This window comes from Callospermophilus lateralis, chromosome 5 (genome assembly GCF_048772815.1).
Source record: "Callospermophilus lateralis isolate mCalLat2 chromosome 5, mCalLat2.hap1, whole genome shotgun sequence".
In the NCBI taxonomy this organism is placed as follows: domain Eukaryota; kingdom Metazoa; phylum Chordata; class Mammalia; order Rodentia; family Sciuridae; genus Callospermophilus; species Callospermophilus lateralis.
In genome coordinates, this window is record NC_135309.1 from 89,235,916 (window position 1) to 89,256,290 (window position 20,375).

At 38.0% G+C, this 20,375-nt stretch overlaps 1 long non-coding RNA gene across 1 annotated transcript in view; it reads right to left on the reverse strand.

The window, feature by feature from the left end:
• LOC143399308 (uncharacterized) overlaps nt 1-20,375 on the reverse strand; it is a 67,489-nt gene that overhangs the window by 8,492 nt on the left and 38,622 nt on the right. The window lies entirely within an intron of this gene.

Below are 20,375 nucleotides of genomic sequence, written 5' to 3' on the forward strand. Positions count from 1 at the left end.
CAACCTTTGTGAATTCTGTTGTGTCTCATTTCCTTTCTCTTCTTCTCCAGTACCAGCAGGATTGTATTTGAAAGATCATATTGATAGATTGCTTCCAGGGGCTATTTTTAGTGCTATGGATAAGAAAATCTCCAGCAAAGGTCAGATCTTTCATTGTTTTAATTAAATTGCTGTGGAAAAAGATTATATCATAAGGGTGGCCAGCCAACTAACTCTGCAGCAATTTACACAAAGGCATTATAAGTCTCCCTCATTGCCATGCCTGCATAAGAGTGACGTGGGGCACCAAGAAGGCCAGGGTTTAATTTAAAATGAGACTTGATAATTACTTGGAGTTTTTTCTAAGTTGTCAAGGGATATTTAATAATGTTTTGTAGATCCACAGTAATTGTAATTATTACATTTTATTGGTATAATATTTCATTACTTCCCCTTCAGATGTGACTAGGAGAGTTTTAATCAATAGGGTCTCATCATTAGTCATTTAATGCCTCCAACTTATATCCTTTCTGTCTCTTACAGAAAATATGTCTTCAATAGATGTTTCAAAAGGATTTTTTTTTAAATTTATTTACTTTTTCATGTATTCTCCAGAGGACAAAATTTCCTGAGTCCATTTTTGAAACCAAATATCTTACAAAAATTTCAGAAAATATACTTTGTTCTGAGAGAGAAAGAATGTTAAAGTCTGTTCATGAAGTGTTGTGGCTATGACTAGGCTGAAATATTGCTGCTTTGTAAATGAACACAAACACTTTCACTTATGATACATCTGCTTCTTACTGAGCAGCTTCATAGATGACTCAGCTCAACCTGTCTCTTAGACTAAGTGGAAGGGCAATAACGAATTTTTAAATTGGTTTTCTTGGGTTACAAATTAGATATTAACATATTTATTTGAAATGCCAGAAAATATTCTCAAACTGCTTTTAAGGGATATGAAAGAAAAAGGCTCTTAGAACTATATCATTTGGCTACTTGTTGTCTTGTAGATTTGCCTTTAGTGTGATTTAGTAAGCAAAAGCAGAAGTTGTGCTGGATGTAACAAATATGGCCTGGACATCAAGACTGTGTATACACAGGGCTGTGGTTACTGACAGCTATTGTGTCCTTCTCCTGAGAATTGGCTTTTCTACTAGACTAATGTCTTTCTAAAGTACATAAGAGGGGAAGAGAAAGGAAAGGAGAGGGTGGGGGAGGAGAGAGTGAAAGAATTAAAAATGTGCTTGTCCTATTCTGCCTAGAAAAAGGGTGAGACTGACCCTGACATCCTGTGCTGCCTCTCCTGCTTACATTCCTTTATGTCTGATTGAGAGCCTCTCTGTCTACATGCCAATTTAGCTGTAACCTTCCTCCTGAGAAGACCATGAAAGGCATCCATTAGCTCCAGTGACTGCAGCTTCCGTGACCATCTTGTTCTTTGAGTAGTGGTTGAGGTCTAATCTCGGGCCCCCCTCTAACTACTGAACTACTGCTTGAATTCCTTCTTCCTCTTCATGCCCCAAATACTTGAGTTATTTCCTCTGTCTCCTCTTGTCCACCATCCTCGATAATCTGTTCTCTCATTTGGCTTAGGCTTGTTCAATTTCACTGAAGCTGCTTTCAAAAGGTCACCGTGGGACCACAATACATGGCTTCCCTCCTACCTCTTAACCATTCCTCCTTGTCTCCTTTATAGACCCCTTCTCCTCTGCTTCTTTCTTCAATGTTATAGTTCTTAGAATTCATACCTAAACTATTCCGTCATTTTCTCTGGGTAATTTTATTCTCCTCCCCACAACTTCAATTCCTGTTAAATATCAATAATTTCCATTTCTCTGTCTCCAGTGCAGCCTATTCACTGGAGTGCCAGACTCATTAATACAACAGCCTACAAAACAAGACCACTTGGATATATTGCAAGTATTAGAAAGTTAATGTGCCCAGATTGAATTCATTCTTGTTATCTCAACTCCAATCATCCAAACATATTTTCTCTATGTTCCTTATCCATAATGATTTGAAACAGGGTTACTATGATTCAATCTTTACTCCTCTATACTTAACTTTTGTGTTTAATTTTTTCTTTGTATTTCCATTTCATCATCAGAGTTTAGGCCACCACTTTCCCTACCTGGGCTCCCCCAACAGTTTCCTAATTGTTCTATAACACCTGCTTTCCTTCACTAAAACCCATGTTCCCTTCTCAACCATAATCATATTTACTGCAAATTCCCTCAATTTGTCTCATTAAACGCATTAATTCCCAAATCTCAAGATGAAAATGAAAGTCTATAACATGACTTTAAACCGTCTAGTTGTTTTTGTCACTTTTAACTTCTGCAGCCACTTCTCTTAATAAACCTAGAACCTCTTCGGCCCACAATTCTTCTGAAATTCTCTCTTCTCTTGACTTGGAGGACAGCATGTTCCTGGAGTGCTCTTGCCATCCTGCTTTGCCTGGTACACTATTGCTCTTCCTTTAGTCCTCATCTGTGTTTCACTTCTTAAAATTTAATATTCCCCTTCCCTCTGTAGACTATGAGAATGCTTTAGTCAACTTTTACATCAGTGTGGTTAAAATACATGACAAGAACAACTTGGAGGAGGAAAAGTTTATTTGGGGTTCATGGTTTCAGAGGTCTCAGTTCATAGATGGCCAACTCCATTTTTCTGGACCCAAAGTGAGGCAACACATCATGGTAGAAGGGCATGGCAGACAGAAGCTGCTCCCCTTGTGATAGCAAAGAAGGAGAGAGAGAGAGAGAGAGAGAGAGAGAGAGAGAGAGAGAAAGCACAAAGTGAGGGAAGGCTTGGGAAGGGGCCATAGGAAATATGCACCTTCCAGGTGACGTCCCCAGTGACCCACCTCCTCCAGCCATGCCTCACCTGCCTACAGTTACCACCCAGTCAATCCATTCAAACTAGGGTGTATTGACTAGGTTACAGGTCTCATGATCTAATTTTACCTCAGGATATTTCTGCATTCCTGCAAGCCATAAAGGGGTATATCTACCCTTTAAGGTATATGGCAAATGGTAGTTTGTCTTAGTTCATTTTGTATTGCATAACAGAAGAGACTGGGAAATTTATAAGAAATTTGCCACACTTTTGAAGAGTGGAAAGTTCAATATGTAGGTGCTGATAAATGACAAGGGACTTCTTGCTTCATCATCCCATGGTAGAAGGTGGGAGCATGGTGAGAAGATGCCAGGTAGACACAAACTCAGTTCTTTTGTCAAGAACCCCCACAAGCACATCAGTGTTTCTAACAGCGCAATTCACAATAGTCAAGTTATGGGACCAGCCCAGGGGCCCGTGAACCGATGAATAGATTAAGAAAAATGTGGTATAAATACAAAATGACATTTTACTCAGCCATAAAGAAGAGTGGAAATCATGGCATTTTCTGCTAAATAGATGGAACTGGAGAATATTGTGCTAAGTGAAATAAGGCAGACTCAGAAGCAAGGGTCAAATGTTTTCTCTCATATGCAGAAACTAGAGCAAAATAAATGGGGGAAAGGCATGGAGGAATCCCATGAAAATAGAAGGGAGTTCCATGGAGTAGAGGAAAGGGATTGAGGTAAATGAAGGAGGAGGAACAGGAAAAGGGAGGAAGTGCAGAATGAAATTGATCAAACTATATTATATTCACATTTGAATATACTACAGTGAATTCCATCTTTATACATCTATATCTATCTATATATCTATATATTTAAAAATCACAAATAAAAACAATAGATAAATAGAATGAAGACCAATAAAGTAGAGAAAGGGAATTGGGGGAGAGAGAAGGGGAAGGAAAGAGGAAATACTAGGGGCTAAAATGGAGTAAATTATATTCCATGCATGTATGATCATGCCAGAATGGACCCCACTATTATGCATAACTATAATGCACTAATTAAAACACTTAAAAAAGAAAAAAAAAGATTAATCTACTCCTGAGATTATTTACTTACTCCCTCAATGATGGCATTAATACATTCACCTCTTGAAAGTCCCACCTCTCAATACTGTTGCATTGGTAATTAAGTTTCTATCATATGAACCTTGGGTGACACATTCAAAATAGAAGTCATCCCTTGATCCCAAATCTATGTCTTTCTGATGTGCAAGATTCACCCATTTCATCCTAGCAGCCCTGGATGTCTTAACTTTTTCCTACATAACTCAAAACATCCAAAGTCCAGAATCTCAGCTAAATCAGATGTGAGATTCAATGAATGATTCATCCTGAGGCAAACTTCCTTCCAGCTGCTAGCATGTGAAATTTAACCAGTTATCTACTTTCAAAACACAGTGGTGGGACAAGCATAATATAGACATTCTCATTTAAAAAAGGAAGATCAAGAAAGACAAAAAGGTTAAATGGCCCCAACTAAATCCATAACCCACCAAGGAAAGCAATATTAAAATCTTAAGACACCAGAATCATCTTCTCTAACGCCATGTCCCACATCCTGGGCCCACTGGGGTGGGGGTTGGGCTCCCAAGGCCATAGGCAGCCCAACCACTATAGATTTGCTGGGCTAAATCTACTCAGCAGCTCTTTTTGGTTGAAATCTCATGTCTACATCTTTCCCAGGTTGGGTTGCAAGCTGGTGGTCCTATAGGTCTGGTGTCTGAGGACCTGTCCCACACCCATGTCCCCCCTCCAGCATTGACCCCGAGGGGGCTCTCTGAAGTGGCTCTGTTCCTGTGACAAGTCTTTGCCTGGGTTCCTAGGCTGTCTGTGTCATCCTTAGATTATATCCTTGGTATTTAGGTGGAGACTAACATGGCCCCACAACTCTTGTATTCTGTGAGTGTGCAGAATTAGCACCATATATATATAGCTTTTGCCCTCCTGAGTGGCAGCATGATATCTTAACACACCTGAGGCCACTTGATTCAAGACTGAGGCAGCTGGTATATTTCACCAGAGTGTAAGGAGCAGAGATTTGGGGCACTGCAGAATAGAGAATGCTGAGGCCACTCTGGCACTCTCTGGAAACTTACCTTCAAGGTCCTAGCTTGTCTCAAAGTTCTCTGAAATGCCATCAGGGTCATTCTCTCACTGTTGGATAAATAGAACCTGGCTCCTTTCCATCTGTACTAATCTCTTTAGCAAATGGTTGCCTAGTTATACCCTTATTTGCCTTAACGGAGATACCTTTTCCACTGTTTGTATGGCCAGGCTGTAAATTTTCAAATTTTCCCATCCTGCTTCCCTTTTAATTATAAATGCCATCTTTAAATCATTTATCTCTTCTCTCATTTTACTATCAGGGGCTAACAGAACCATGCAGCACGCTGAATGCTTTGGTGCTTAGGCATTCCTTCTGCAAAATGTCCTAGTATATCACCTTTAAGTTCTGCCTTTCCACAAAGTTCTAGGACATGGACAAAATTACACCAAGTTCTTTGCAATTGAATAACGAGGAAGGCCTTCACTTCAGTTTCCAATATCTTACTCCTCAGTTCCATCTGAGATCTCATCAAAATGTCTCAAGTGATCTCTAAAAGATTTGAGACTTTCCCTACAGTTCTTTTGAGTCCTTACCAGAATTATCCTTAATTCTCCTTTCATGGCAATGCAAACTTATTCCCTCCCCCTTCTTTATTCTTCCAGCCTCTCTGTATCACCCTGTTCCAAAGCTACTTCCACATTTTCAGGTATTTGCTATAGTGCAGATCCACTTTTCAGTATCAGTTTTGTGTCACAATTGGATTTGCACTGCTATAACAAAACTACACAGACTGGGTAAGTTATAAAGAAAATAAATTTATTTTTCCCAGTTATGGGGGCTAAGAAGTCCAACATTAGGGTCTTCTTGTTATGCCTTTCCACAGCAGAAATCAGAGGAGCAAAAGAGCATGACAGAGAGAGAGAGAGAAAGAGAGACAGAGAGACAGAGATGAAGAGATAGAGAAAATCCTTTTATGAAGAACCCAAATCCACAATATTGGCATTAATCCATTCATGAGGGTAGAACACTCAAGACCTAATCCCTCTTAAGGGTTCCACCTCTCAATACTGTTGCATTGAGGCTGAAATTTCAACACATGAATTTAGTGGAATTCATTCCCTCCATAGCACAGCTACTCACTACATAATTTAAGGTAACTAAATACTCTTCAAGGGCTAGCTTCACAGCAGCATTCTCCCAAAATCTCCACTTTTAAAGAACTCTGTTGAACAATTGTTGATAAATCAATTGTTCATTAATTTAACAAAAAGGATAATGAAACTCAGAAACATCCAACAGTATTATGAGTCCTTCTGCCAAAAATGGTCTCAGTTTTCAGTGGACTTCAGAAACACATCTTCACATCACCTGGGAAGAGAACACTCTAGGAAGATGCCAGAAAACTGCTCCTAGATGACATCTCCTCCTAGGTGGACCCATGGACCTGGGTTGGGCTTTGTCAGCCCTTGTCCTGCCTTATGTGGCTCCTCCTATGTTCACATCCTACTGCTTTGATTTTTACTGTTCTGACTCTTTAATTATCCCCCAATTAGCACCTTATTTCACTTCTCCCTTCCTTTATTCAATCATATCTTATGACTACTTTATGTGTTCAATTGATTAATTCAGCAATCTTGTGAAAAAGTCATTACCCTGCATATTTTACAAGACTAGTTAATGATCATGTATTATTTGGTGGCCAACCTGAGTTTTGAACTCCAACATTAGCATTCATTTTATTATTTCCAGAGGGTGCAGAGCCTTCCTGTACATCCTTGTCACCTGTCAGGCTCATGGCATGTAGTAGTACCCAGTGAGTACCTTTCATGGGATAAATGCTGATAAAGACATTATGATGTTGAACAGAACATTCTTTTTAGTTTATGTTAATCCTTCTTAATGTGATTTATTAAAGACTGTGTGTAGATATATTAGTCACCATTTACAATCATAGTCAAATAATTAACAGGAAAACAGCAAAACTCTCAAGCAACTAGAAGCAAAAGGGTAGGAAGCTTTACCTGACCAACAGTAAGGCCTCTGACCTTCCCTTCCAGAAACATGATGGCACAGAAAACCAAGAATGGACTGAGCCAAGACAACAGGAAAAAAATAAAATGACAATTTTCACTTTGCATCTAAAGCCTGTAATTTTTTCATATGTGCATTTTGAACCAAATGTACATCATTTCAATTGACATAAATACTTAAGATATATGAATCTAATGTTAGGTAAAAGAAGCATTAAATGTACTTACTTCTTTATTCTCTTATTTTCACAGCAAGAATTAAATTAATACTTTTATTACTTCCAAATACTATTATTTAAGAACTTTCTTAAAATAGACAATACACTCATTTATTTAGAGATGAAGTCATTGGGGTATTAATGCTAAGTTTTGACAAAGCAGATTGAAAATCATAAAATTGGTGAACTTTTAGAAACTATTAATGACTCAATTCTATTAAGAAGAAGAGCAAGAGATCTGCCTCAAGTAATCAATTATCTGGAAAATATATCTTTGCTTTAAAAAAAATGCTTAAATCAGCAGCGTGAGTCAGGAGCATGAAAATGGGTATTTGAACATTTGGCTTGTATCTCTGGGTGTTAGCAATTTTTATGTCCCTGCCTTCTGGCCTAGTTATCATCTCCCAGCCTCTGTATCTGTAGGGTCTCCTTACCAATGTTTGTTTGATGAGGAAAATCAGTAAGCCTCTCTACCCTCCCACTCTCTGATCCCTTCTGATGCCCTTGATCCTCATTTTAGAACCCTTGATTATATGCTACAACCTGGCACTTGTAACCTGAATAATTTAGACAAATTGGTGAGAGAAAATGAATTTTCTCACCTTCAAAAGAAATGATGGGATAATGTTGATTAGGAAAGAAAGACTTGCAAATTTTTGTGATAAAATCTCTTAAAGTAGCCAAGCCAGTATCTGTGACCTAAGAGCACTAGATATTGACACCCTATGGGTCAAAATATAATGGTGACTATTATTAAGAGTAATTGATGATAATAACTCTGAAAAAAATTGTGAAAGCAGTTGCTGAATTAGCCAAAGAAGTAATGATTTTGCTAAGAAAGCTTAACAAAGGCACTAGTTAACCTAGGTTGATGGATCAATTAGGAAAATAAAAAAGAAGAAACGAAAGGGCCACACACAGGAGATGCAGAGACCCCCAAATTGTATGTGTGCACATATATTTCTATATTTATCTCTATTTTTCTCTACCCATCTCTCTCTCTCTCTCTCTCTCTCTCTCTATATATATATATATATATATATATATATATATATATTTCCTGATGAAATCTCATTAAACTGGCAAAGGAAGCATCATACTTAGTTCAAGGAAGTCCTATAAATTATCAGCAGACTTGGTTCATCTTTAGGCCTTATGAAACAAAATAGTCTTCTGAGTTTGCTAAGGCTGTTGAGTTTTGGCACATTGATTTCCCATTAATTACTATATCAAAAACTCAGAATAAAATAGAGAAATGATGTTTAGCTGAGATCTTTTGATTAAAAAGTCCCTGGGAATAGACTTTTTAAAAGACATTCACATCATGACTTGTGTTAAAAGTGCTTCCTGCTACAGTATGACAAGAGTTGTCAGCTCATACTAAGTTGACACTTAACTATGAAGTGTGTATGTAGGAGGATGTATTAGGGTGTGTGTGTGTGTGTGTGTGTGTGTGTGTGTGTGTGTTTGAAAAAAATAAGAGAGACAAAGGTCTCAGGTTTCATGATTTTCTGCCTTTTTACTGGAAGCTATTATACTTTGCCAAAAGCAAAAACTGTCTCAAGGGATATTCATATGATTCTCATTTCGGAATAATCATTAAGAAGGGGCTGGTCAAGAAACTGAACATTGTTGAAAAGTATGTATGATTTTTCTTGATGTTTCCATATAAATGTGTTTAGTCATGAAAATAAGCATAAACATAGGAAAAAATAAATTTGGTGCCATCTGAAAATACTCAGAGAACCCTAGATATGAAAAAAATCAATAAAAATAAATTTTAATAAGACAGTTTCATCTTAAATTTACTCACCCTAACCTCCTAACTCCAAATATGTACCCAAAATAGTAGCTTCTTTTTTTCCTATAGTTGAAGTGATTTTACTTTTAAAGTCCTCACCAGCAGACACTAGCATTTTAATTACTTCTATTATAAATGGTCCATTAAGGTACAATAGTTAATGAATTAGGGCCTAAGTGACTCTTTTGAGTGACTCCTTTTCCTGCCCAAAAGGGACTGACAGAGCCCTGGGAAAGGGAAACTGTCCTATGACAACTGGAGACCCTATAGGATAATTGGAGTCATAGATCCAGGACTGTCTGCTGGCTCCTCGCATCTTTGCTGTTTTCTTTCCCTGTATTGGTGACCCGTGAGCTGCAACCAATCTAGTCTAGCCATTCAAAAAGGTGAGCTACTACGTACTCTTGGAGGCATGGTCGAAGCCACAGGTCCATTGCTTTTCAATCCCCTTTGCAGCCTTGATTCCACCCCTAGACTTTTGCCAATCCACTTCTCTTCACTGGAGGGTATGAGACTTCCAGGTCCCCTGCTTGTCACATATGAGTACAGTGAATTCACCAAAGTCATCTGTGTACTCATTGGGGAAAGGCCAACCCTACAGCAAACTTTTACCACTGGGGCTCCACTGGGCAACACAGGGACAGTCAGACTATTCATCCTACTCCCCAGCATCTCATTGCTATTTACAAGGTTCACTGCTGGGTCTGAAAGCTGCTAAAATGTCAATATCCAGGCTATTTTCTCATGATTTGGTATAAGATGAAAAAGACAATATCCAGATACTTTTATTATTTAAAAATAATAAAGGTCTCCCTGAAATCAGAGCTGAGACTTAATCTTAGTGGGATTTAGAGACTTCAGGTCCTCAGGTGCAGAGGGAAGAAAGTGCCATGGTAATAAATCCTCATTGATTAATTCGAGATGAGGATGCTGCCACAGAATGGAAACAGGGAGGTGTGATCCCAGGTTTCATGCCCAGTAGCTCACTCAGTCCTGGTGCTTCAGTCCTCCCTAGAACAGCATGTGGGGCCACCCTGACAGAACCTTCACTGGTCAGATAAATGCATGGCTCTCTCTAGACATGGAGACAGAGGACACGGTACTGTGGGAATGATATGCCTGCTGCTCTGAGCCCAGTAGCATCAAACAAAGGGCAAGAGAACAGAAAAGGCCTTTCCCTCTTTCTTACTTAACAACAGTTTTATTTTATTTTATTTTTGAGAGAGAGAGAGAGAGAGAGAGAGAGAGAGAAGAGTGAGTCTTTTTTTGTAGATGGACACAACACAATGCCTTTTATTTTTATGTGGTACTGAGAATTGAACCCAGATCCGGCCCATCCTAGGCGAGCGCTCTACTGCTGAGCCACAATTCCAGCCCCTTTATTTTTTTTAAAATCAGCACAGAAAGGTGAAACATTGTAATTATTGGTCTCATTCCACAAGGCAGTCTGGGCAGGGGGGGGGGGGGGATGGTCCTAGCCAAGAGGAACTCCTTTTGTGTCTCAATGTTGATACCATCTCCTAATTTAAAGGCATTCCTTAGGGATATCCCAGGAAATATTTCATAGAATCCACTTTCTTTCCATGAATTTATTTATTTATTTTTTTACCTTGAAACCATTAGTATCTCTCTAAACAGAATGCCTGAGACTGGGTCATTTATCAAGAAATTATTTCTTAACCATTCTGAAGACTGGAAAGTCCAAAGTGGCAAGAGTCCTCTTTCTGGTGGAGACTCTGCAGAATCCTGGGGTGACTCAGAACATTATATGGTGGTGGGCAGGGACACATAGAAGAGAAAAGTAAAACTAGTTTTTATAAAAGAAGAAATCTTGACATAAACTATTAATCCTTTCATGATAACCTAATCAGCTCTTGAAGGTCCCACCTCTTATTATAAGGGGGATAAAATTTCAACACAAATTTTTGTGGGAACATTCAACTCATAGCACTGTCCTTTCTGTTTTAACCCCAATTCAAAGGCCTCCCTTGACCACCTGTCCCATCCACACTACTCTCAAAATAGATTTGCTCATTACTATTCTGTCTGGTTTCCCAGTCTCTGAAGCCTCTTCCTAGGATTGGGGAAGTTTTTGGTAAGAGAATGTTGGAAATGAAAAATGCCAAACATTCAAGCTTCTTTACAGATAGAACTTAGGCTCATGACAGGGGCTCCCCCCATCAGACCCTCTCAGGCAGACTTTGAATTGAGAGGTGACATAAGCTTCTGTGAACAGCAAGGAAGTTCCATGATGGGAGACCTGCTGGGCCTCAGAGACAGGTTTTGGTGGTAGCACTAGTTTCCAGTAGGTGGTACAAGTGGGTCAATGCTCTGGCCTGGAGGCAGTGTAGTCCATTGCAACAGTTCTGCATGATAATGTATAACTTGTTCTTGTCAGAGAAGCCATTTGTGGTCTTTTAGTCCTAGGACATTTTGTGAGTTGCCCAAGAACATCTTATCACTTTCATTGTTTGCATAAAACAGCCAAAGTTTGTTTCTGACTTTGCCTAAAAGCCCTAACCAATACACATGGCTTACAGGGCCTTGCATGGTTTGACCCCTACCTTTTCCACAACTTTATCTCTTAGGATGACTTCCCACCTCACACACTGCAGGGCAACCATATGGAAAATCTTTCACCTTTTATACCTCCAGATCTTTCTAAAAACTCTACTTTCTTTCTGGAAGTCCTCATCTGAGCTCTTCCTGTACCAGGAAGATTCATTCATCTTCTGAGCCTCTGTTTTGGCATCAAATTCTTTGGGACAGTGTCTGTATGTAGCAGTCTGGTAGTTACCTACCAAAATACCTTCCTTTCTGCTCTATTAAGAGAAAGCCAACTTTTTATAAACTGTCATGTGCCCAGTCAGTAATACTCACTTGTAGAGATTCTCCAACTCTATGAATGAAACTCAGTATTATGAGCTGTAAATAGAAGTCTACAAAGTCAGACAGCATTCACCTATGTCTTTTCCCCCTCTTTCCCTTCTTGTATATGATGCAGATCTGATGTTTGATGTTTAAGCAGACATTTTGTGGACATGAGAAGAGCCACGGTGGAAGACAAGGAAATTTGAGCTATCATTGATGTTCTGGAACAATAGCACCAGACACAACCTGCCTATGTCCTATTTCTTATTCTATAATATGATTTATGGTCAGACTTTTGTCTGCTACTGAGTACAATTCTAGCCTCTTAGGTAATCTGATTAGGTGCTCTTTTAGTTTTTCTTACAACATTCTTTATTTCGCCATGAAAACACATTATCTAATTGTAATTTCATTTTTACTCATCTGTACCTTAACTTTCAGTTGTATGATCCACGAGGACAGTGATTGGAGTGGTTTTACTTCAAAAATGTATGTTCAATTTCAACTCTATTTCTGTGAATGTGAACTTCTTTAGAAATAAGCTCTTTAAAGATGTAATCAAGTTAAAAATGAAGCCATACTGGATTAGGATGGGTCCCAATCCAATGACAGATGTCTAAGAGAAAGGAGAATACTTGGACACAGAGACCTTCAATAAAGAAGGCTGTATGACCATGGAAGCAGAAGTTGGAATTATGCCACCACAAGCCAAGGAACACCTGGAACCTGTAGACACTGAAAACAATGAGGAAGCACTCTCTTCTAAAGCCTTCAGAGTGAACATTTTACTGCTAACACCATAATTTCAAAGTGAGCCTCAAGAACAAGGACAGTATATATTTCTCCTATCTCAAGGTATGCCCAGTTAGTGATAATTGTTATGGCAGCACTAGGAATCTAACACAGTGACTATGGCTGTATTGTTTGGATTTACACCAAGACTAATGTTACAGTTACCAACTTAGTATCCCTCCAAGTGGGTCATCCCTACAGCCATAATATGGGGTAAATGTGAGCCAGAAGACATACTGAGCCTGCTTTGTGAGCTAACCATTGGCTGCTTCCTTATTATGTCTCTTTACAATGAGGTTAGCCTATAAGAACTCTGAATTCAAGGATGGCAAACAGATTTCATCTTGCTTGACTAGAATGTTGTAATGCAAAGGATTCTAAAGTTGCAGCTGAACCACTTATTCCATTTATCTAATAATTTGTATTGAATGCTTACTATGTGATATGTCAGGTATTATTCTGGTCCTGAGAATAGATCAACACACAAAAGAGCTAAATCATTTAACCAAACAACAAATCAATCACTCCCTGCTCCCATGGAGCTGACATTGGGAAGGATGCTGTGATGAATCAAATATGTCTTCTATAAACATGGGTGGGAGGAACTGAAGCAGTTTGCCATATATTTTCTATTCTTCTAGACTGGATCTAGTCATAGCATTGGGTTTTCAGATAGCTCCATGCTTATGTGTATCTCTTCTTTTGAACTTGTATAAACAACTTGTTCCACTCATATCTGCTGACAACTCCTTCTCGTTTTGTTGCTAAAAGAACATGGGAGTGGGGGACCTCAGCTTTGGGGGCGAGGGTGGGGTACTGAGTGTTTTATTGCTACATCAAATGTGGCGAAAGTTCAAGTGAAGAGTCCATTCTTCTGTCTGAATCAGAATTTAAAGAAATCCAAAGTATAGAGAAGGAAAGCAAAGATTTCATTTTTCATTATAGAGTGAACATGAGAGGCTGGAAGATGTTAAAGATAACTTTGATAAAATAGCTGTGAATGGTTGTCTATAATGAGACTGGTATGAGTTTGGATGTGTCTTTAGCTGTACTTCTGCAAAATAGCAGGAAAAAATATGTTTCCTTGAGCTCACACAAATTGGCTCTAAATTTTGGTAAAAATCAGGAATGGGCTGGAAATATGCTGTGCAGAAAATTAGTTTTTCAGATTAATAAAGTTCTCAGTATCTGTGAAAACCTAAATTCTTCACTGTGTGTATATATATATATATATATATATATATATATATATATATATTAGACGTTTTTATAACAAAATGCCAGTCATTTCATTTCATGTTATACCACACCCCCTGACCATACCCTATGGAAACTTTTTAGACAGTTCAAGTAAAACTTCTTTTCATTGTAGTTTTTTATTGGTTCTTTTTAGTTGTACATGACAGTGGAGTTCACTTAGATATAATGACCCCATTCTTATGGACATACATGATGGTGGTTGTAATCCGAACATGAAAACATGAAATGGAACATGATTTTGACTGAAGATTGAAGAAACTTGGAGATATTATAGTAATACAGGAGGGACACTTTGACTTAAGATAAGAATTTTCTTTTTTTGGTACCAGGGATTGAACCCAGGGGTTGCTAAGAGCCACAGCCAAGTAATATGATGCATGGCATTTTTGGTTGAAAGGTGAAGGTGACGCCAGCTAGCCATTGAGATGATATGATTATGTTAAGATTTGCATTCATATGGATATTGGACTCCTGCTGTCCACCTGGTCCTGCTACAGGATTCCTGGAGAGTTCCCACTGGTTGGGGAAGTGCGGTAGGAGGGAATTCCGGAGGAGGAACTGCCTCTTGGGATCCAGGAGAATCGGCAATCTTCCCGGACGCGTATGGAGCATTGGTGGCAGTTTCAAAAAATAAAGTTTGTTCCTGCTTGAGTGGCTCATGATTTTGTGCCCAGCCAGACTGCAGCAAGGGGTTTTTAACCACTGAGCCATATTGCAGTCTTCTTTATTTTTTATTTTTAGACAGGGTCTAAGATGCTTAGAGCCTCACTAAGTTGCTGAGGCTGGCTTTGAACTTGTGATCCTCCGGTCTCAGCTTCCTAAGTCACTGAGATTATATATGAGCACCATCTGCCTAAAAGAATTTTCTAATAAACATTATGGTAAATATCCTGTTCTCTTTCAGTTAGTATTTGATGAATATGACTCTGGAAGTTATTGATTTAATCTATGAGTCTGTCTAATCCAGCTGCAGGGGATGAAAGAGATGCCCTATCTCAATGACTTCAAAACCCTTCCCTACAACCCCTATGTCTTTCTCTCTCTTTCAGTACTTAGAGTCAAACCCAGGACCTTGTGAATGCTAGGCAAACGCTCTACCACTAAGCTACATCCCCCAACCCTCAAAACCCTTCTACACTCTGCATTACATTTTTTGCAAGAAGGGGCCTGAGGTCAGTTTAACCAATAAAACTCAAGGATTGAATCTCATTAAGCTGTTGACAGTGTGAACTGTTAGGTCAAAGAATTTGCAACATCTGCATACATCAGATTTCTGGCTAGTTTTCAAAATGCATATTTTTCCTTTGGCTATGTAGACCAGTGACTCAAAGTAAGTACTAAGGTCATTAGCAGGCTACGAATATATCTCACAACTCTCTCAAAAGGCATGTCTCTTCTTGGTTCTTAAATGTGAAAGATATGTACACCAATAACTTTTCACATAGGACCTAAGAGTATTTACAATTAAATTAATGGATGAACTATTAGAGTTACTTATATATTTGATACTCATATAATACATTATCACATTAACCAAGGGTGTTGAGGTCTTAAATTCAGTATTCCACTTTGAAGACCAGCTGACATGGAGCACTATGCAATGTGATAAATGGTAAAATATTTCATGCATATACATAATTTGAATGCAGAAATCTGGTGTAGATGTGATTTTCAGATGCTATTCTTGCCTTTCCATTCTAATTTATTATTTTTTGCTACATCATTACCTGCTTATTTATTGTGATAGATTTGTTAATTCTATAGTACATGGTGATGCATATGCACATAAATAATATTTCTGACTCTAATTCCAAAATTTCTGTAATGTAACATGGTTTCAATATGAAACATCCACTTTACTGTTTCTAAAATCAGAGTATCCTCTTTTCTCTCTCTCTCCATGTGTATGCATGTGCAATGTAGTTAAATAGTGATAACTCCTTGTTTTTGCCTAATTTTTATTCTTGGTAATAGAAAATGGGTAGGGTAGGTAGGCTTGAAGTTCTGGGTCCTGCCAAATAGGGTTCCATCAGAAAAGTCTAACACATAATGAACTAGAACAAGGTAGATATAATGTTGACTCATTTAAAAAAGCAATACAGTTTATATTTTAATTCATACATGTTTATTAAAATTTTAAGATATCTTTCAAAAATAATTTTTAGTTGTAGATGCACACAACATCTTCATTTTATTTATTTATTTATTTAATGTGGCGCTGAGGATGGAACCCAGGGCCTCACATATGTTAGGCAAGCTATTTACCACTGAGCCATAACCCCAATTTTAAAGTATCTTAAGGATATATTCCTTGGAAATGCACTTGCCTCTTTGCCTTCTATTATGTGTAGGATGCTGCCTTATAGAGATATTTTCAGAAGACTATATATGATTGCCAATCTAGAAAATAAATCTGATGTAAACCATGCACATATGCATATGCATAGTAAGCGTGTATGTTATTTGTATATAATCTTGATAATTGCTGTTCAATGTATCCTCTTTCTCCATTGAAATAAAGCAATAGGACTTCCATCTCAGTTAATTCTCAAACTCATCAACCCAATAAATGATCCAAGTGGAATAAAATTAAAATGTTTCCTAAAGATGCAAACTATTGGTCACTAATCTTTAAAATTTTCTAGACAATGGAAAAAAATCAACTTGGCAGTTGAGTCTTTATTGGAAGAAAGAGCTTTGTCACACACCATCCTACTGTGCAAAACAGCATGCTCTGTGTATTTTGACAGGTGATTTTTATATCAAGGCTCTCAAATTAGAGTTGTACATGCTACATGATGATATTGAGAACAAACACTTGTTCTTGTGGGAGTGCATTTGATCACGCTGATGTACTTTACCATCTATTTAGAAATTTGAAAACTCTCAGTGGTTGAGCTGCCATAAAAATTACTTTTAGACAAAATACTTTGAGTGAATCATAGGTATGGTCTCTTCATCAACTGCTACCTATTTTCAGTATTGGAGTATGAGACTGTTATTCTGTAATGGTTTCTAAACACAAAATGCCTTTTAAACCATCAGTCTATTCACTGGAGTCAGTAGTTGGGGACAGATTTGTTGACAGAATATAAGATCATGTGTAAGTAAAGCATATATTATTTTTAGTTTAACTGGAGCTCAAGATAACCTATTCTAGAAGATATTCCCATTTATAGCTAGCCTTAGAATGCCAATAAAAAGATGAAACTTTCAGGTTGGTGTTGTGGCTCAGTGGCAGAGCACTTGCCTTGCACATGTGAGGCACTGGGTTTGATCCTTAGCACCACATAAAAATAAATAAACAAAATAAAGATATTGTGTTCACGTGTAACAAAAAAAATATTTTTAAAAAAGAATGAAACTTTCTACCTTTCTCCTCCATGTTGCCCAGATTTGAGGGGAGGATGTTTCATTTTAGGCAGCTAATTAATATGCCCAAGAGCACTAAACAAACACAATTGTCCCTTTTACATCCACACTCCTAATTTTCTTCATGATCTGTTTCAAAAATTACCTTTAAACACACTTTTACTTTTGAAATCTGCAGCATTTTTATCATGGTCATATTGCTCAGTAACTCACAGAAAATAGTGATTACTACCTGTTATGCTTTTTTTCCCCCCACATATGTGGTTATTACAATAGAATTAGATGAAGTAGGCATACCCTAAGACCAATGCTTATTAGGGACTGTGGTTCCCAAGGTCATATATGGGTCTGGGTAAAATTCATATGAATCAAGATTCTAAAGGACAGAATCAATGTAATCTGCATTTTAACCACAATCCCAGGTGATTCCTTTTAATATTATTTTATGAACTTCTGCTCTTAATCATTGTATATTTCACCTAAATGCATGAATCCAACAGATACTAATTGTTTAATAGTAAGAAAACTGGCATTTATGAAGGACTTACAAAGTATATAAGGTATATCATTTAAATTGCACATGAGTATTTTTTGAAGATGTTATCTACAGTGTGTCCTCAATATTATTTTGTAGCCTGTACACCTCTAATTTGAGAGTCTGGATATTAAAAAAAAAAAAAAAAAAAAAACACCTGTTTTAGAGAATCCAAGATGGCAGGACAGAGGGAGGCAGCATTCTGTGTTGCTCCATGACCTTGGACTCAAGTTGTGAGAATACTGTTTCTCTGTGAGCAAAATTCCTGCTCCCATGTGGGAATCATGGCCACTGTGCCCCTCCAGGGCTCCAGACCTCAGCAATCAGAGTAGGTATCCCAACTACTCGCCCACGCAGGACTATCAGGTACCCGAACAGGCACCATCAACTCCCATGCAGAACTTTCAGCCACCCGCCCAAGCAGAAATCACCACAGCCAGTCTCATGCAGGATATCTAGCAGCTTCCCACAAGCAGGAACTCTGGCAGCCACTCTCTTGTGGACCCCCATCTACCAATGTAGGGCTACCCTGGTCGCCACCATCTTGGGACACTACAGAGGCAGAGATAGTGCCCTATGCCTGGTAACCTTCCTGCACCTGGGAAATTCACACAGGCTCTGAAGTCAGCCAACAGTCAAACACACGGCACGAGTTGAGCTCCTCTCTGAACTCATTCTCCAACACCATCACTCAGCTCCCCACATCTGACCTTACAGCCCACCACTGAAAGCAGGTGTCTCCATCTTGGGCCACCTTCATCACCATCACCAGTGGGGGGCAACTCCCAGTTTGGGAATACTGGCTTGCCAGTATCCCAGTTTCTAACTCCCCCCTCTCCCTAGAAGCCCCTACCCTGGCATAGTGACACCCTGGTTAACTTCACCACCCTGAGGGTGGAGATACCAACTAACAACAGACAATCCCACATATTGGATGAGAAGGAAAGTAGGAAAGACACAGTATTCCAACCAAAACAATCCTGTTCAAGATTTTTTTCTCCTCTTTTTTTCTATTCTCCGACCCTCACATTCCCAACATATGTGGAACCAAGTATTTTGCATGAAATACGATTTTGAAGACTGAAATGACTGAATAGTATATTACAGATGTGTTATATATATATATATATATATATATATATATATATATATATATATATTCTTTTATCCCACCAATTTTACTTTTTTAAACATTTTTTAAAATTTTTCTCAATATGTATATGTGTTTCTTTTATGTACTTTACTGCCTTCCCACTTACTTGTGTACCCAAAATTACTCCCTCTCCTTTCTCCTGCCACTAATCTTCCTCTTTAGATTTCTCTTTCACACTTCCTAAGATTTAACAACTCTATATCCTCACCTCCTACTTCCTCAGCATATCATCTTATTCCTCAACCCTGGTTCTTTGTCCACCATCAGAAATTGTAAATCCTTTTACAAACCCACTGAGTATATTGTAGATAATAATTGAATTCATCATTTCTGTACATTGTGACCAAACTATAAACATCTTAATAGCAAACATTTGTTTTTAGGGTATATACTGTTTATACTGGGATCTGATAACACTGTCCTTCACCTCAAAGGAGAGGTATTGTATCCCTACAGGGGCATTATAAGCCTATAAGGTAAAAATGGTAACCACTCTAATCCACAGTGCTAGAAGGGAAGACACACAAGCAATATGAAAAGACAAGGGAAAAAAGTCCCCCATACATATCAAAATACCACATTATTAGAATCCATGGCCAGAACAGCAGAAGAAATTACAGAGAAGGAGTTCAGGATGTACATGATTAAAATATTCTGTGAATTAAAGGCTAATATAAGAGAACAAATACAGGTAGCAAAAGATCATTTTGACAAAGAGCTATATAAATAAATACAGGAAACAAAAGATTACTTTGATAGGGAGATAGAGGTTCTTAAAACAAACAAACAAACAGACAGACATCATTGACATGAAAGAAACAATAAACCAAATTAAAAGCTCAATTGAAAGCATCACCAACAGATTAGACCACTGGGAGGACAGGACCTCAGACAATGAAGACAAAATATATAATCTTGAAAAGAATGTAGGCAACACAGTGAAAATGATAAGAAACTATGAGCAGAAAATTCAATAAATATGGGATAACATAAAAATACCAAATTTAAGAGTTATTGGGATAGAGGGGGGAATAGAGTTCCAAACCATAGGAATGAGCATTCTACTCAATGAAATAATATCAGAAAATTTTCCAAACATAAAGAATGAATTGGAAAACCAAATCCAAAATCTTACAGGATGCCAAATGAACAAAATCACAACAGATCCACACCAAGGCACATTTTAATGAAAATGCCTAACATATAGAATAAGGAGAGAATGTTAAAAGCCACAAGAGAGAAGAATCAGATTACATACATATAGGAGGAAACCAATTGGATTATGTGCAGATTTTTCAACCCAGATCCTGAAAGCTAGAAGATCCTAGAACAACATATATCAAGCTCTGAGATAAAATGGATGCCAACCAAGAATCTTACATCCAGCAAAACTAAGCTTTATATTT